Below are 19,367 nucleotides of genomic sequence, written 5' to 3'. Positions count from 1 at the left end.
TTGAGAACAACACAATGTTGTATTCAGTACCAATTTAAGCTCTATTTGATACCTCTACCATAAAGCTTAATTTTCTCTGCTCTGCTCTTATTTTCTCATAAGATAATTACATCAAAATGCATATACAGTTCATTCATTATCATAACCTATCACATTTCATATATTGCTTCCTTACATTACCTAATTACATTTCATAATGACCTACAAGATCTCATACATATATGAGTCTTTACAATACATCATGTCGGCTATACAAATATAATTATAATACAAAACAATATTATTTTGAGTCGGCTTAGAGTGCCAGTATGAACTGCTATCAGTGTAGACTGGATGCCAGTGAGAATAAACTTGTAGTGCCTATCGGTGCCGGTAGATGATGTCTGTTGCCAGTGTAACCTATGAACCATGTTACCAATTGGTTGCCATCAATGATAACATCAACTATTCTCATCTGAGTGTATAATTCCAACACACCACTGGTCGAGGGATATACTATTGAAAAACAATTGCCACTGGTCACTAAAACCACTCTGGAGGATCAATTAGAGAAAGAGAAAGAGAGAATAGAGGAGAAGATAGTAGAGAAAAAGGACGAAAAGGAAAAAGAAAAGGTGAATCAGCAAACTGATGATGATGATGACTCAATCAAAATACAAAGTCCAATAGATGTGGACAAATTGAGCACATCTAAACTTATGGAAATTGCTTCAGTTATGTAATCTAGGGCTCAAAAGAAAAGATTGAAAGAGCAGATAAAAGAAGTAGAAACAATTCAGACTGTTGTTGACATTTTGTCAAGTCTCCTACCGTAGACTAACACTGGTAATTCATCTACCCCTATTGCCAAGCTTGGACAACTAGTTACTGATGCTACTGACCAAATGAAATCACTTGAAGAGGCAACACATGCCTTAGCTGAAAAAGGTTATAGGAAGAAAAGGGGAGAACAACTAATGTCAGATATTGATAAAGGCAAGATTGGTTTATCTATGAATAAAGATCTTTTGAGAACTGCTATAGAAAAAAGAGGTAAATTTTTTGCTAATGTATCTAAAGTTTCTTTCTTCTATTCTGATTTGAAGCAAAAGCGTGAAGAAATAGAGAAAGAACTAGAGCAGATAAGTGATGCATATAACCCTGTATAGGATCCAGCTTTAGATTTTGGCAAATCAGTTAATGATTTGCAACATCTATTAGATGTCTATGATTTTGAACAGGTTAAGTGAGTTAGATCCTTGAAAGAATCGAAGAAACAGTTGATCCCAAAACTTGAAGTTCTACAGAGGGCATATAAGGATTCTGAAGTAGTTTTGGCTACACCAGAGATGAGCATAGTGGATGCTACGGAAGAATTTCCTACACAAGTACTGACAACTATTGAGATCAATGAAACATTGTTAGAAACATGGGATAATGATTTTGCACAAATGAAGTTTCATTTCATTGTAAAAACTCTTATATGTATATATGTAGTTTTTGATGCAAATTTTCATGTAATATATATGTATTTTACTTTTCAATTTGGCATTGTTGTCAAAGGGGGAGTAGAAATATGTATGTGATGTAAAATTTTGTATGTACTATTAAGGGGGAGTCTGTACATTTTTGTAAGCACACTTAGTTGTCTCAAAATTTTCTAAGTATTGCCATCAATGCTAAATGGGGAGATTGTTAGCTTGATGATGATTTTTGTATTGGATGACTTTATGTGTTGTCATTTATGGCACACACATACACACAGATATGTTCATATTATCAAGGTCATCTTAGTTAAGTCAAACCGGTACTACTCCTAAGTCTTCATATTATAAACTGATATCATATGTATAGAGAAGTCCAACTAGTATGAAGATGTCTAAACTGGTATATGTAGACAATCAGTATATACAAGTAAGACAATTGGTTTTATTTAATTCCATTGTTACCAGTTTCGAGATGCAGCGGAGACCGATAAGGAGGAACATGGAGACAATCGGTATATGAGTTGGAAGTGATTAACACTAAACCGGTATCGGTGTTCAAACCAGTTTCATAGATTGTGCAATGAGTTATCACCAGTCGTGATGTGTTATCTCTAACCGACTTTTTTGGTGATGATTTGTGATGTGTTATGAAATATTTCCTAGATACACGAAACCTAGGAAATTATGATGAGGTTCTTGAGCCGACATGAAATCTAATGTCTATAAAAAAGGCATTGTGATGAGTTATTTTGATATGCAAGATACGAGTTGTGTTATGAGTTAGAGTTGATGTGATTTATTAAAGGAGTTGCAGAGTATGTTGGTAATGCAGTATTGAGTGAGCAGAAAAGGATCTATACAAGCAAGATGTGTTATTTTTAGATCATACCACCTATTGTTTTCTAATCACTACAGCTATTAAATCCCCTAACTAGGTAAGCTCTAACAAGATTCATTGTACAAATCCTCTAACCAAGTGATCCATTAGTTTGGATTTGAAATCCTTTATCGAGGTTACTCCTAACAGGGTATTACCTTTAACCAAGTATAGATCCTAACAGGTCTTTTGGAATCTCTAATAGGAATCGCTCCCAACAGAGCACTTTGTAGAGCTTAACCGGTCAGTTACCTATTACTACAGATAGTTAACTTGTGAGTCCCATCTCACTATGGTTTTCCACATATAAACACTTGTGTTTTGATTAAGTAAAAATAGGTATTTGAAAGGTACCCAAACCTTTTACAAGCCAGGAGAATAGAAAAGCATAAAAAAGTGCCTGATCACTTCAAAAAGTCAAAATGAACCCACTAGAAGGGCGCAGCTTAAAACATCATTACATAATTACATAAAACTCAGAACAGACAGTAACATGAAAGCAAAAGATAGCAAAGAGACAAAACCAAGGACAACAACTAGAACTAAATACTATTCAGGATCTCCTCAGCGTGAACAACCAGTTGTTTCATGTTGTTCATTGAGGTCTTCATATCCTCCAGCTCACGACCTTCAATGTCGACCTTATTATTTGTGTTGGCTCTGGTCCTCCTTTCATGACCCTTCTTGTTCACCTGCTCTTTATCACCTTCCTTCTCTGCATTGTTCTCATACCTGTTGATAAAGATGTTCATGTTGTCCACTGAAGATTTAAAAATTTGGAAATTTTGATCAGCAAGCTGCTTGACATTGTGCTCCATCTTGTCAATTTTGCTACCAAAATCTTTCAATTTGTTGTCCATTTCCTTTCTATCTCCCATCTCATTGACCTTTTTCTCCATGGCTAAGATTTTTCCAACCATACATTCAATAGCTTGCACATTATGCAGAACGACCACTAACTCTTTAACATGCTCTGCCAAGGGCTTGTCAACTGCAATTCTTGCCATTGCCTGTGTATCTATTTTCAAACTATTAATATCCTTCACCAAAGTAGTGATGGTCTCACAGAAAGCCTTAGTGGTATCTTTGACACCACTATCACTTTGACCCCCTTTTTCCTTGTTATGCAGTCTAGTGGTTTTCACGATCTCCACGGTTTCCAAATTATCCTTAACCGGGTTACCCTACCCTTCTTTGTCCTGACTATCAATCCTCTTATTATCATCATCCTCCTCCTCAGAATCAACCAGAACATAATTGAGATCAGAATTGCTACCCTTTTTAGTGTTCTTTTTCTGAGCCTTCTTTCCAGAGGCTTTCCCTTTCCTCTTTTTAACAGGTTTTTTCTCAAGGGAATCAATTTTAGAGTCCGACATTTTAGATTCCACAATAATCCTCCTCTTCTTATCCCTAATCCTCCCTTTTTTGCTAGTTTCTTCTGACTCTCCCTCAGTCTTAGAATCAAAGTTGAAACCACTATCCTTACTTTCCGTAGTCTCATCTCTGGCATTTTTGCCTTTAATAGGCTTTTCAATGCACATCCCCTTTAGCATTTTATAAACCAGGACCATGAGCCCCTGGTGGAGGGCATGATTGCCTTTAGGGTCCTTCTGGATCTCCTTTATAGTATGATCCATAGAACAAGCTAGGTAATAGGGAAGGCTAACCCTTTCACCATGATAGAAATGGTTAAGAAGGACGAAGTGATGCCCATAAGCTCTGGTAAACCTACCATCTAAGGTAATATATTCAATAGAAGCAAATAAGACAAACCTCCATGGCCTGCAAATTCTCTTCGGGAGTGGTAGGAGTTGTCAATTTTGATCATCTTTCTTCTCTCACCATTTGTAACAAGAAACTTGTCTACAACCTTATCTGATATCCCTCTGTCCCTGTAAAATTTCATACCCTTAGTATTCATCCTCGTGGCCTCAGCGATAACCTCTTCATCTACATTCATCTTATGTGATCCAATCAGAACTTTTCCATTTTCCAGTTCTTGATGAAGTAGCTGGTAATTGTGGGGTCCTTCCCATTCAGTCATTCCATGAAAACATTGAGCCCCCCCTTTTGAAGGATACTCCAGACTTCTTCGTTCTTTCTCCATTTAGAGCAGGATGCAGGTTCGAATCTCTTCTTGTTTCCTCCCATTTTTCCAACACCTTCCTTGCAATGCCTTCTCTCATTTTGATAACTTTTCCTCTGGTTTCTATGGTTATTTTGTAAGAGCGCCCATAATCTGTGCCAAATAATGATGGTATGACACCTATTTAATAGCTCATTATCTTCAAGCAAGCCTTGCATCAAAAAAGGCAAAAAGGTCATTAGAAATAATGATTAAAAGTACCACATTCCCTTGTATAGCTTCGGTCCTGATTGAGCAAGGATTTCATTTCACTTGCAATCTCCTTTTCACCGTAACTAGTGATGATGTCTCTCGATTAGCAAACCAGGTTGGCTGCCCAATCAGCACAAGAGTTGGCCTCCCTATAAACATGTGTAAAAACACATATTTCAAACTCTTTGCTGATTTTCCTTGTTGCTTTAATAGCATTACTAATCGACCATGATGGTGGGAATTTCATATTTAAACAATTGATAATGATTAAGGAGTCTCCTTCACACCAAACTTTAGTGCATTTGGCTTCTTTGGCAAGGATAATCCCATGATAAGCCACCATGGCTTCAGCAACATGGTTGGTCTATTTTCCTATAGGAATACATTTTATGATTTTACATATTCCCCATTCATCCCTTAGGACCACTCCACATCCTACAACCCCCAGGTTTCCCTTAGAGGCCCCATCAAAATTGATTTTCATCCATCCCCTAGGTGGGCTGGTCCATATCACTCCCTCTCTAGGGTTACTCTGGATACTCTCTTGAGCTTTTAATCTCCATTTTTTATAGACAAATCGATCCTCCTTAGTGTTAGGATTATCAATATCACCTATAATATTCAATTTTCCACTATGCTTCTTCTTATTTTTTCAAACACAATGTTAGCCTTAGTATACTTTTCTCTAAAAATCCTATCATTTCTCTCTTTCCATATACCCCAGCAAATGTGTGGTAAAGCAATTCTCCATAGCAAGGTAGTAGTTCTATTTTTTGAAGGATGATGCCATGACTTGAAAATCTCCTGAATTGAGTTGGGGAAGCTCTAACTGATATTGAATTGATCCAGACATCTTCCCCAAACATCAGCTGAGAAGGGGCAATGAAAGAGCATATGATTTATTGTCTCCTCATTCTGCTTGCAGAGTGTACAAAAACTTGGTATGCTGATACCTCTTTTTCTTATATTCTCTATTGTAAGAATTTTGTCTTGGAGGGCTATCCAAAAAAAAATGTTGATCTTGGGGGTAAGGCCTTTCACCCATGCTTTAGCCCAGCAAGTACTTTCCATGTTATTGTACTATTGATGATAAAGAGATGCCACAATAAAAGTACCACTAGCAATGAGTTTCCAAATTAACTGGTCTTCTTCTTCAATCCTCACCATTGAGTTCATGACTTTGTTCAAACTACTCAAAGACTGATCCACTTGAGATAGGTCTTTTCACTGTCCATCTTTCCAATAATCCTCCACCTTGGTTCCAAATCTTTCCTTGCATTGGTTCTGATATCTGTTCCACTTAGGGTTTTCATTTAAAGGGATCTCCATAAGCCAAGGATCCTCCCAAAACTGAATAAGATTCCCTTTCCCCAACTTCCATTTTGTACCTTTGATAATTAAGTCTCTAGTCCTAGAGATATTTTTCCAAATATTGGATCCAATTGGGATAATCTCCGCTTTGAGGAAACTTTGAAGATTTGGACATTGGCTTTTATATTTGTTGTCCCATATTTTTTTCCACTCTCCTTGATTTCTATATCCTCTCCAAATCTGCTTAGCCATAAGGTATTCATTTATGTCTCTTATTCTTCTAAGGCCCAGACCGCCTTTATCATAGGCTTACAAACCTTCTCCCAAGCAATTAAGTTCATTCTCTTCTTCTCCTCAACCCCTATCCATAAAAAGGATTTCTGTAATTTTTCAATGGCCTTAGCATACTTAGTAGGAATCCTGAATAGACTGATGGCATAGAGAGGGATACTTTGAAGAGTGGTTTTTAGCATTTGAACCTTACTTGCTTGACTAAGTAGAGCTCCCTTCCATCCAGATAGCTTTTTATGGAATTTATCCACCAAGGCTCCCCAAAAGGTATCTGGAGGATCTTGACCTAAAGGGAGCCCCCTAATAGGAGGCAGGCAAGCTACCAATTTGGCCACCCAGAATGTTACTAATTTTAATCCTCCTTCTCTCTGGGGTATTGATAAAATAAACAAAGCTTTTAGACCAGTTTATAAGTTGACCAATAGCCTCTCCATAGATATCCAAATCTTTTTTTAGTCCTCTAGCATCCTTCACAGTGTCTTTTCCCATTATTATAGAATCATCAACAAACTGCTTATGAGAGCATATTTGATCTGCCGAAGAAGGTTTCAAACCATAAAACTCCCTTTTCTCAACCAGTTTTCCAATACATCTCCCCAAACATTATGCCATGATGATAAAGATCACTGGAGATAGGGGGTCCCCTTGCTTGAGACCTCTTGAGGCTTTAAAGAAAGGAGAGGGGGAGCCATTCATTAGCACAGAGAAAGTGGCTGAAGAAACAAGTTGCCTGATAAGTCCAACACTCCTAGGATTAAAACCAAAAGCTGAAAGAACATCCATCATAAAATCCCAATCCACTCTATCATAGGCTTTAGAAAGGTCAAGCTTCAGAAAAAAACCTTTTTTTTTAGAAATGGCCAGAGAATGGATATTTTCATGAATAGAGATGATAAAGTCCAAAATTTGCCTTCTCGAGACAAAACCACTTTGCTGAGGTGATATAATGGAAGGAAGCAAATTGAGAATTCTAGAGGTAAGGACCTTAGAGATAATCTTGTAGAGAGAGTTGCATAAGCTTATAGGTCTGTAAAGATCCATTGAATCAGCCCCCATCTTTTTGGGTATAAGAGCTATAAAAGTACCATTAACTTCTTTCAAAAGTTTTCTAGCACCAAAAAACTCTTTTACAGCTCTGGTAACATCATCTCCAATAATATGCCAATACATTTGGAAGAAGAACATGGGAAAGCCATCCGGACCTAGGGCTTTGCTGCCCTCAAAGGACTTAACAGCTGTCAGAATTTCATCATGGGAGGGAGTGGCAGTAAAACAATCATTGTGATCTTCCCCCAGAATGGTAGGTATACTGTCAAGAAGTTCCCTTTGGGCCTGTTTATTCAGATTCTGATCCTTAGCAAGTAGATTAGAGAAAAAATCCGTTGCAGCCTTGCTCATGGAATCATCATCTTCAACACATCTTCCATTCACTTTAATCTGTACAATTCTATTTATGGCCTTATGTCTAAGTGTGAACATATGGAAGTATTTAGTGTTCCTATCCCCCTCCTTTAACCAGACATTTCTTGATCTTTGTTTCCAATACGTTTCCTCTTTAGCTATTATTTCATGATATCTCATCACAATAGCATCTTCATTTTTTCTAGACATATATGTATAACCATTGTGTTGTATCTCATCCCAGATCTCCTTGAGTTCTAAGAGGGTCAATTCTTTTGAGGTAAAGATGTTCCCAAAGCAGTCCTTATTCCACTTCTTGACATTATCTTTAACATTCTTCATCTTTTTGACCACTTTATACATGGCATTGCCTTCAATACTGACCTGCCACTAGTCCTTAATCTTACTTTCTAGATCCAGGTGTCTAGTCCATATTTTTTCAAATCTATAAGGGAAATGTCTCCTTCTATTTTTTACTTCAGCTGTTAAGGTTATAGGGTAATGATTTGATCCTGCCCTTATGTGAGAAGATAAAGAATATTCATGAAGATTAAACCAGTCTAAGGAAAGTAGAGCTCTATCTAGTCTGACCTGAATCAAATTCTCACCACTTCTTCGATTAGTCCAGGTGTATTTGACTCCTTGCAACTCTAGATCATGAATGGCATTATTGTTTATAAAGTCCATTAGGTCCAATCTGCTATCCAGATTAGCATGACTCCCTCGCTTTTTCTCATTTTCCTTCAGGGGAGTGTTGAAATCTCCCATAATTATCCAGCCATCCTCAACAAATCTTCTTCTCAACCTAGTAAGATATCTCCACATCTCACTTCATCCAGTCTTAGTGTTAGGAGCATAAACATTTGTTAGGACCCACGTAGTGCAATTCTTAATGTGCTTAAATCTAATATAGGCTAGGTTGTTGTCCTGAATTAACACCTCTCCTTCTATATTGTTTTTGTTCCAGAATGTAACAATTCCTCCCGAGGCACCTTCTGAACTACCTCCGCTGACTCATCCATTTTTGAAAATATTCAAACTTTCAACTTTATCTTTCACCATCTTAGTTTCTTGAATCAAAAAAATTTTAGGGTTTTTGTCTCTAATCATGTTTCTAACTAAATTATGTTTGTGAGGACTATTAAGTCCCCTAATATTCCAGGAGATGATTTTCATGGATTTTTAGAAATACCTGCCTCAAAGATGGTTCTTTGGGTACCATCTACTAAATTCTTGCTTGTTTCCAATGTTCTTTTTTTGGCATTTGAGTGTCTTCCTGGAGAAGTGTGTTGCGGTCCCACATCACCAAGCCTACTTCTGGTGTTTCTAGTCAGCATACTATTTACTGGGTTATTGTTATTCTTTTTCTTTTGCTTGTTCTTTCTTTTATCCTCTAAAAATTCTTCATCCCCCCTGCTTTGATTCATTCTTCCCCAGTGCCTTTTTTATGTCCTCTTCATCTCCCCATTTTGGATCTTGTTCCTCTGAATAAGCCAGCTTTCCCTTTGCTAGGGTGGTTAATGAGATTTCCAATAGCCCTTGGCCCAAAATGGTATCAGGTTGGGCTTCTTGGAACCAACCTATTTCTTTATCTTGATCTTGAGATTTTGAGACAAGGTTTAAGTTATCTCCTTCCTCTTTATTATCTATGGGATGTTTATCAATTTTCTCTACCTCTATCTTGTCCTCTTTTTGATCCTCTTGCTGAGTGTTGCCTTTTTCTTTGTGTACAACACCCTGTTCCAACATCTGAATCTTTGGTTCATTACCCACTTCACTAGTGATTTCTTCCTCCACCCTTACTATTTGGGACTACTTCTTCTGATTAGGGTCATTGGAATCCCAAACTTTTAGTGGCTTGTCCACTTTTTTCCAAACCTTAGTTTGGGTATGGGGTTTATCCTCTTTAGATGGATATTTTTTAGCCCAGTGTCCGACTTTTTTACAATTATAACAGGCAAAGGGGATTGTTTCATAAACAATGTTCTGCTTCCACTTCCTCGGTTTTGATTCTATCTCTATTTCCTATGGCAAGTTCATGTTAGGTCCAACTCCAACACAGATCCTTGCATAGATCAAGCTTCTTCTAGAAGCTGTGATCTGATCAATGGCGATTAGCTCCCCAAAGGTATTGGCAATTCCTACAAAAATGTCTTCCCCCTAGAAATCCATTGGGAGCCCAGGGAGTTTGACCCACACCGGGACTTGGGCCAAAAAATTGTTTCCTTTCGCTACACTAGGGTACCACTTCTGGATGTACATGATGTATTTGCCTATTGCCCAAGACCCACTACATAGAATGTTTCTTCTATCCTCATCACAAGAAAAGGAGAAGGATAGACAGCCTTTGTTCATTGCTACCACATCAACCTGACCTTTCAGGTTCCACTTTCTTTTGACAAATCCACAAACTATTTCTATGTTAGGTCTAGATCCAAAGAAATAACCAATCAAAGTGTTTTCCATTCTAGCGATGTTTTGATCAATGATTTGGTTAGGAACAATGATAGAAAACTTTCCCTGAGACACATTCGAGGAGATTTTAACAAGAGGCGATGAGGACTTACCTTTGGGCTTGACCCCAAACAACGAGGACCACTTACGTGTCTATCCATTGGGTCCCCCTTTAGGATCCATTGACAAAAGAACCTTTTCTGAATGATCTTTACCTTCCACCATGTTCTCTGAAACACAAGTCATTTGCTGTCCTTGGGCTCCTTCCGAGTTGCCGTTTTCTATTTTTGAAGTTTGAACCTGCCCTTTCCCACTCTCTAGTGCTAACTGCTCTTCACATGGTGTTGTTCCTCCCCCTGGGTCCCCAAAGTTCATGGGATCATTGGGGTCCTTACCATCTAAACCTTCTCCTTCCACAGGAATCTCTGAATCATCTGCCGCATGTTGTCCTGATGCTGATCCAGAATTCTCGCTCGAATTTGAATCCTAGAACTGCCCGCCTTCCATGTTTTCTCTGTAAGGTGTCTCTTTTCGCTTGTGTTATGGTGAATTTTTTACTTACTGTGAATGTTGTTATAACACTTTGGATTACATGCAAAGTCTTAAGTAAACTGGTTAATTGTTTTTATTGGTCTGATTTTAAAGTGTTATTATTTTTGCTAGCAGTACTGATTAACCCCCCCCCCCCCCCCCTCTCAGTGCTTTATAAGTCTATCAAACTATACCTATAGTTTTTTATTTCTAATGGGGCCAAAAATTTCTTCAAGGCCATTGGTTTCCATTGAGATTAATAATCTAAAAGAAATTTCAGCCCCCATAAGCATTACAAATCAAATAGGTACATCTTTACATCATGAAATGCAATAATGAATGTTAGATTATGTAATGGTGTAAAAATAGGTTTTCACTAATTAAGATAATAAAACCACTAATTTTGCTTGAGAGACCACTACATTGAAAGAGGGGTGAATATAATAGATCTAGCCACAATACAAATAGGAAAAGGGCTGAAATTTTGATTAGATTCACAAGTTTTTGGTATGACCCTTGTTTCTAGTTGAAAATTGAATGTGAATTATGAAACTAGAGAAAAACAAGGGATAATTTAAGTAAATTGATGAAGAAAAAATGCTACAAACATCCAACGAATCCAAAAACTGAGATCTATGCAATATAAGAGATTCAGAACTTACTCCCAAAAGTTTTGGATGATTTTTTAGGACTAGGTAGTAGAGATTTTCCCTAGTCCTTTAACTTTCACTTTTTTGAAAGATGAACTTGTTCATCATCCTCATCTCTCTCAAAATATATGTGTATAGGTCTTGAGTCAATTCCTTGCACATATAAATAGAGAAGAATTTTTTTGTGCATAGGGGTTTACCTTAGGTCAAACCCTAGTTTAGGAATTAACCTTGAATTGAATAATGTAAATACTAAATTAAATGCTAGGAAATATACTGCAGATCTGCAATTTCTAATAGAAGGATTGTTGATGCAACACTCTTTGAATGTAACCACAAATGTTGAATATAATGGCATGACAACACACATAAAAATGAAAGACCTAATAAAAGGTACATTCTTGCATGAAGATTCATGTAACTTTTCTCCATAATGCTTGAGAATGTTGGATGATGAATGCTAGATATGAAGTTTTCTCAATTGCTTAAGGTCTTAGATTGAAATGAATTGATTGGATGTCTTTATATAGGGTTCCCTAGGTAAATTACTAATTAGGCTAACTTCCAATGGCCAATTGTAGCCATGAGGACCAAATTCCATTGGGGAGGGGGAGTTCCTATCCTTATTCGAATTGGGTTCATTTTAAGGGGGACCAACACATTTTGGGACACCCTAGTCCAAGACCAAGGTGCTCCATGCCTTGGTCCTCCTAAAATAGGACCAACAAATGGGAAATTAGGAATAGGCAACCTTAGGGTGGGAGCCCACCTAACAGTGTCAACAAGTGACATTGAGGTTGGAGGAAAATGGGGCCAAAATGGACCTAGGGGGAATGAAAATGGGACATACTAAAGTAGGAGCACAAACATGAGGTGTAAATTTTGTCAATTACAATTTATGATGCTACATTTAGTTGTGAATTTAACGAGAGTATGAGCCTATGAAAATACTCATGGTAAAGTAGAAATATGAGATATCCTTCAACATTAACGAGATATCCTTTAAGCAACAATGTACATAAATTCAATCTAAAGAGGTAGGACTCTTATAAGAAATGAAAAGATAGTTGTAAAAGAGATATCTTGCAACAAGAGTAAAGGGAATCCTTTGGAGGAGAATGAGGAAGATATCCTTTCTCAAAGACATCTATCTCCAAGAGGAGATTTTGAACATAAATAACATCATTAACCAAAGGAAAAGAAGGGGAACAAGAATTCATACCTTCCTCCTATTGCTAGGAAAAAGCATTTCTTGGTGAAGGATAACACACTTTGACCCAGAGCGATGGGTTTTTTTATAGTAAATATGCATTACCAAGTGTAAAAGAGGTTGTCCACAAGGATACACACCTCTTGCATAAGAGAGAGAATCCTTGAGAAAACAAACAACTTCACACAAATAATAACATTGTATCATAAGAAAGAACCACTCAACAAAGGAAAAGTAGATCCTTAGAAAAGATAAGAGAAATCAATGCCCCCCAAGCATAGGGACAAATAGAAGGATTACACAACCTCCAAAGAGATATTATACAAAATATGTAGCACTTCAAGAAAAGTAAAGGCCCCAAGAAAGGAACACATATGTACTTACATGAAGAACCATTCAATATGAGAAAAGACATCAAGCTATGAAAAATGCAACTCAAAAGAAGAGACAAATATTTGAAAGGAGAGAGGATTGAATATACCATCCTTGCCCCCCAAGTGAGGAGACAAGGAGGAATTATTTTATTGTCCAAGTATGATTTGAAAATTAAGATGTATCGCCACTGATGACAAAGAGCCCCTAATAAGGTTAAACTACTACTGCCATAGGGTGAGGAGCAACATGATAAGGTGAATGGAGTGCTAAGGCACTACCTCTTCACCAAGAAAAAATGCAAGATCGGTTGTAAGAGCTATGTGAGCCTGATCATATTGGTGTTGAAAAAATTCTTTAACAGCTTTAAAATTCCAAGATAATGAGAATAACAATGATGAAAAAGACAATAGTCATCACCTTCTTTATTCTTATTGTTATAACTTATGAAAGGAAAACCAACATCCTTATCATACTTCAATCTCCAAAAGATTCTTGTAGCTAATTTGTCTTCATTTTCAATAGGGGTAGGTCTTGTCTATTAAAATGTAGGAAAAGTTGTGCTAGAAGGAGAAGGACTAATTTCTATTATTTTGAGAGTTCCATCATTAACAAGTCCTTGTTTTTCATTTTTAAAATCAAGACATTCATTTGTATGATGATCATTAGTTTTATGATATGCGCATAAAGGATTATATGAGGAAGAAGCACCTTTAGATGGACGATAGATTTTGTTTTACAAAATACTCCTTAAGCATTTGAACTTTAAGGATATCATCCATAGGTGAATGATGAGGATGTCCTAGAAATTATATACTATCTTGTGAAGGAGGGTTTATAGGGACTTTGATTCCTTGTTCATATTTTTCAAGTCCTTGTCCACTATAACTTTTTTTTGAGATTATATTATAACAACAACTACAATACTTTTTTAATTGTGAAGACGAAGGACCATTATCATGTATTTCTTTAAAATTTGTGGTGTAAAGGCACATGGAGGAATCAAAGGGATGAGTAGATGAAGAAGGGACATCCTTTTTAGGGAATTTCTCCTTTCTATCATCATTCATGTCCTCATTGATAGGTTGGTAAAGATGGTCCTTATTATCTAAAGCTTCATCTATACTTAATGTTATGTGAGGAGAAAGATCATGAATAAAATGTATGACATCATCTTTCCTACAAATATGTTGATGATTAAGATAAGCTCTAGGAGAATAAGGAGGATATAAAGATATTGATGCACTAACATTTTGATATTGCCCCCCTTGCACTAGAGTATGCACATGAGAAGAAGATGGTGTCATGTTACTCTTTAATTCTTTCTCTCCATTAGAGTGATCATTGATAGGAGTATTTACTCTTTCCTCATTCACATTAGATACCTTAGGAGAGGTTAAAGCCCAACATACAATATAGATAAAATATTTGAGTGATGGTTTGCAAGTAGGAAATATCTTTCAAATTCTAAAGATGCAATATGCAAGAGTACTATGGATGAAAAGAAGTAATATAAAGTGAAAGATACCATTATCCAACACATGATTTTGATACATGTAACTAAAAAACAATGTAATCATATGTGAAATAGCAAACCAATCAGATTAGTTAATTACATTATGAAATAACCCAAATCAGATATGAAAACATAAGTGAAATATTATGCAACACACAAGTCAATTTTAGAATAATAAATTAGTTTTCTTTATGAAATTAACCACTAAATTTATGTAATTAAATTGAAAATATGATTTATGAGTGCAAAATTTCATGTTAAGTGCATACAAATCAGATCTGAAATGAAAAATCGAAAGGAATGTAATGAGAGTTTGGTTCACCAAAATGAATGGTGTAAAAGTAGGGTTTCACCAATGAAGATAATAAAACCACTAATTTTACTTGGGAGATGACTACATTGAAAGAGGGGTGAATCCAATAGATCTAGCCACAATCCAAATAGGAAAAGGTCTGAAATTTAATTAAATCCATTGCTTTTTAGTTTGCCCCTTCTTTCTAGTTGAAAATTGGATATGAATTGTGAAACTAGGGCAAAACAAAGGATAATTGAAGTAAATTGATGAAGATAGGATGCTACCAATATCCAAAGAAGCCACAAGATAAGATATAGGAAAAAGAAGAAATTCAAACCTTCTCCTAAAATTTTGGGTTCATTTTCTGAGACCAAGTAATAGAGATTCACCTTGGTCCTCCGACTTTCGCTTTGTTGAAAGTTGAACCTATTTGTCATCATCAACTCTATCAAAATCTCTAAGTATAACTATTGGGTCAATCCCTGGACATAGAAAGATAAACAAAAGTGTTGTGGATAGGGGTTTTCCTTAGGTCAAACCCTGGTTTAGGTATTAACCTTCAATTGAATAATGTAAATTCTGAAGTAAATGCTAGAATATATATCTTAGACCTGCAATGGCTAATAGAAGGATTGATGATGCAATACTCTTTGAATATAATTACAAATATTGAATGTAATGGCATGATAAACACATGAACATGAAAGACCTAATCAAACACACATTCTTTCATGAATATTGATGCAAATTTTCTCCATAATGCTTGAAGGATGACATACTGCCTTGAATGCTTGAGAATGTTGATGATGAATGTTCGATATCAAGTCATCTCAATCACTTCTAGGTCTTAGATTGAAATAAATTGATTGAATGTCTTTATATAGGGTTCCCTAGGTAAATTACCAATTAGGCCAACCTCCAACAATCAAGTGTATCCATGGGGACCAAATTCTATTGGGGATGGGGAGTGCCTACCCTCATTCAAATTGGGTCCACTTTAAGGGGGGGCAAGGTGATTTGGGGCACTCTGGTTGAGGACCATGGTGCTCCATGCCTTGGTCCTTTGAATACATGACTAGTAGATGGGAAATCGAGAATAGGCAACCTCAGGATGGGGGGCCACCTAACAGTGTCAACAAGTGAAATCAAGGTTGGAGAAAAACAAGGCCAAAAGAACCTAAGCATAATGAAAATGGGACATGCTAAAGTAGGAGCAGAAACATGAGGTGTAAATTACACTAGTTACAATCTATGACGGTATAGATTATATTTTAAATCAATGGTGACAACTAAAGATTGGTGATATGGTGATAAAGTAACTAATAATAATGATATATTATTGGCAAATTAATTTAGATTTTTACTATAACATAAAATTTGGGTGAATCTAATCTAATCATGTATTGAATATTGTGGAAAATATTTTAGTTAAATTTTTTATAAAATAATTTATTTGGTGATTTAAATAATACTAAAATAAAATTTTGTAAAAATATGGTGACCTAGGCTGCCTTAAATCTTGAATTATTAGCCAAATTTTAATTCCTAAATTTCAATTATAAGCAACTAAAAAAATCACTGCCTCGTACTCTTTGGACTCATATTTGGGAGTTACATGGAGATCATAATACTTAGGCATTTCCAAATTATCCTATTGTGCCTCTTCATCCTTCCAAGAAGATAATCCATGATTGTGATACTTTGGAGTGCTTTGACACTTCATTTGAGATTTCTTCAGAGGTTCCTGATTCTTCTTCAAAGATAGTTGATCCACCTTCACCTCCCTTGACTTCTTATCTAGAGACACTGATTGAGCTTTCCATCATTCCTGATCAACAAGACCATTATTGCCTTTTAGATTTGGTTAGAGGACATATTTCAACATATACATCTTTGGAGTTTTTTCTACATCAGTTCTTACATAGTTCTAGTTTGTCACTTTCTTCTTTGATTGGTCATGTACTTGATTAGTTTGTGGCATCATCATTTCACTTGGACAAGAAGACACATGATCGATTTTTAGAGATATCATCATCTTTAATCATGCTTTCATTTTTCATATTGTTGGTTCCCAAATCAACAGATCCTAAATCCTAGAGAAGTAGCCACTTACTCATAAATAGATCTAGGATTGGGTTTGGCCAACAAACAAGATTCAACACAAAGGCTACAATCTTCTGCTCTTCTGGCTTTGCAAAACCTAGGTGGGTATCCTTATAGCAATGTTACACAACATTTTGGCTTTATATAAACAAACATTGCACTATATAGCATATGCTTTCAATGAAAATATACCAAGGAAAGTATGATGAACTGCAAATTATGGCTTGAACCTTAGCTTGTATCACTTTGCTTGCATTGAAAGTTGGCTCTAATCTATTTTACTCCTAATGCTAAAAATTTAAAAACTGAAATATAAAAGGTGAAATAAGAATATGAGAATGATCCTGAAACTTAGAAAAATATGACCAGTGCCTATTCAAGGGGAATACAGAGTTAAACAATAGGCCTAAAGACTAAGAATATCATAGTATCAATATTAAGATCCAATACTAAACATTTAAGACTTTCTTAAAATGCTTAGATTGAGAATGCATCCACAACTTCCTCACAATATCACTTACACAAATGTTGCAGTATTCAAGACAAAATTTAATTCATTTTACTTGAAATGAAACCTACCAAGGAATATGCATTCTCCATTAGAGAAGACAAGTTGAACATGTCATTAACGTAATAACTCATACAACACAATACAAGAGATATGAGCAAGAAAAATAATGTTCTCTATATTGATTTTCAGGATAAAATTTATAAATTCATGATAGATTTCCATGATTACTAAACCTCCAAAAGACTAACTGTCATTATATTGCTTCACAACTTTCTTAGTACATATTAATCAAAACTTTCAAATCCTCCTTCTTGGCCTTGAATTCCCTTTTAAAACACAAGGGAGCCAAACAAGCTTCAAGCCAAGAAGACACTTGTCAAAAGTACATTGCATTACAAATTGCCCTAAATCCTTTTGTCCTTGTTACTGTTGGCCATTTGGAGGAATTGATTATGTGTTGCATTGATGTTTTGTCATTAATGTCAACACTAGCTATTTTAGCTGCTTTACTAGTATCCTTCTGGTCTCGGTAGGTTGTTTGGTTTCTAGTTGGATTGGATCATCATGATTCGGCATGATCCAGTATGCTCTGATATGTTTGGGTTATGGAATTGGCTTATTCATGCTACTCTGATTCATGTTCAGTCAGTTGGTTTTGGATTTGGTGATTAGATGCTATCCTGTATGCTAGTAAGTTTGGTTTGTTGTTTCGACGAGGGTTTCACCGACATAGATCTGTTGAAGGTCTTTGATGATATGCATAAGTGGTGTTGGTGCGGCTTGTAGTGGAGATTCAAGATGTTGATGTTGATCATGTTCGAGACTTAGTTGATTGGGATCATTGCTTTGGTGTGTATGGACCTAAATTGGTTTCCAGTATTATCTAGGTTATGGACCAACTTAATGTAACGTGTGGATTGGACTTCTCGATGTGTTTCCGGGATGTCTTATGGGTTGGATATTATTTGTTTGGTCAAAGGCCGACATGTTTTATAATTATGTAATTATTTTATTTTCTGGTGGCCGACCTTATTGTTTGTGGTCGAGGATTTGTATATATATGATGTGAGCTCTCATTGTAGATCATATGTAATAGGGTCGAATAATGTAATAATCATTTAGGCAGAGGATTTGGTTGATCATTGGTGATCGAGTTGGGTTTATGTAAGATGATTTATTCCTTCGATATTGAGCTTAACTGGAACTGTATTCAGGCATAGGAGATGTTATCTTTGCAATTCAGTCATTCTTCTGGATTGTAGTCTAGATTTCTATGTAGTCAGTGAGACTCCTTTTGTGATGAGCAGTGTGCTCTAGGTTGTTGGCCTTCTTGCAAGTGTAGGCCTCTCAATTGTAATTCATGTAATTACTGCAAAAGTATTGTCTCACTATGGGTAGGCTTCCCACCATGGTTGTAGTTATTGCAAAAGTATTATCTCACTGTGGGTAGGCTTCCCACCATGGTTTTTCCCTTTACCGAGTTTTCCACATACAAATCTTGGTGTCATGTGGATGGTATTTATTCTCTGATTATTGTTTATGCTTAATTAGTTTATCTGCTATTTCAGTATTTGGTTTATGCATTCCGGTATTGATCTTTTGAATTTCGATATTAAATTTTTAATTGCTTAAAGTTCTGGTAATGTGGTGACAACTGATTCACCCCCCCCTCTCAGTTGTCTTCTGGTTATTTGAAGTGTCTAACAGTTACTTTACATGAACTCCTCTACTGCATTAAATGCAGGGGGCTTGAGAGGGTGTCATCCTGGAAGCTTTGGATTGTAGGTCTGCAAAAACTACCTTTTCACTGGTACTTTAATGTCTTCTCTTGTTAGGATCTGCAGTACATCTTGGCATCTGGTAGCAGGTAACTAGGAGAATGGTCTTTGGCAATTAAGTACTTCTATCAATCCTCCTCAAAATTAGCAACTTGCACAAAAATTATAGTAACAAAAAAGAAGGATTATGACTAATCCTCTTCCTTAAGCTTCTCTTCTTCCAAGGAGCAGTACTTTCTATGTAGTGATTCTATCTCATCCAT

Source organism: Cryptomeria japonica, chromosome 5 (assembly GCF_030272615.1).
Source record: "Cryptomeria japonica chromosome 5, Sugi_1.0, whole genome shotgun sequence".
Taxonomy (NCBI): Eukaryota; Viridiplantae; Streptophyta; class Pinopsida; order Cupressales; family Cupressaceae; genus Cryptomeria; species Cryptomeria japonica.
The sequence above is the reverse complement of the archived record's forward strand: the minus strand, read 5'-3'. Positions refer to the sequence as shown.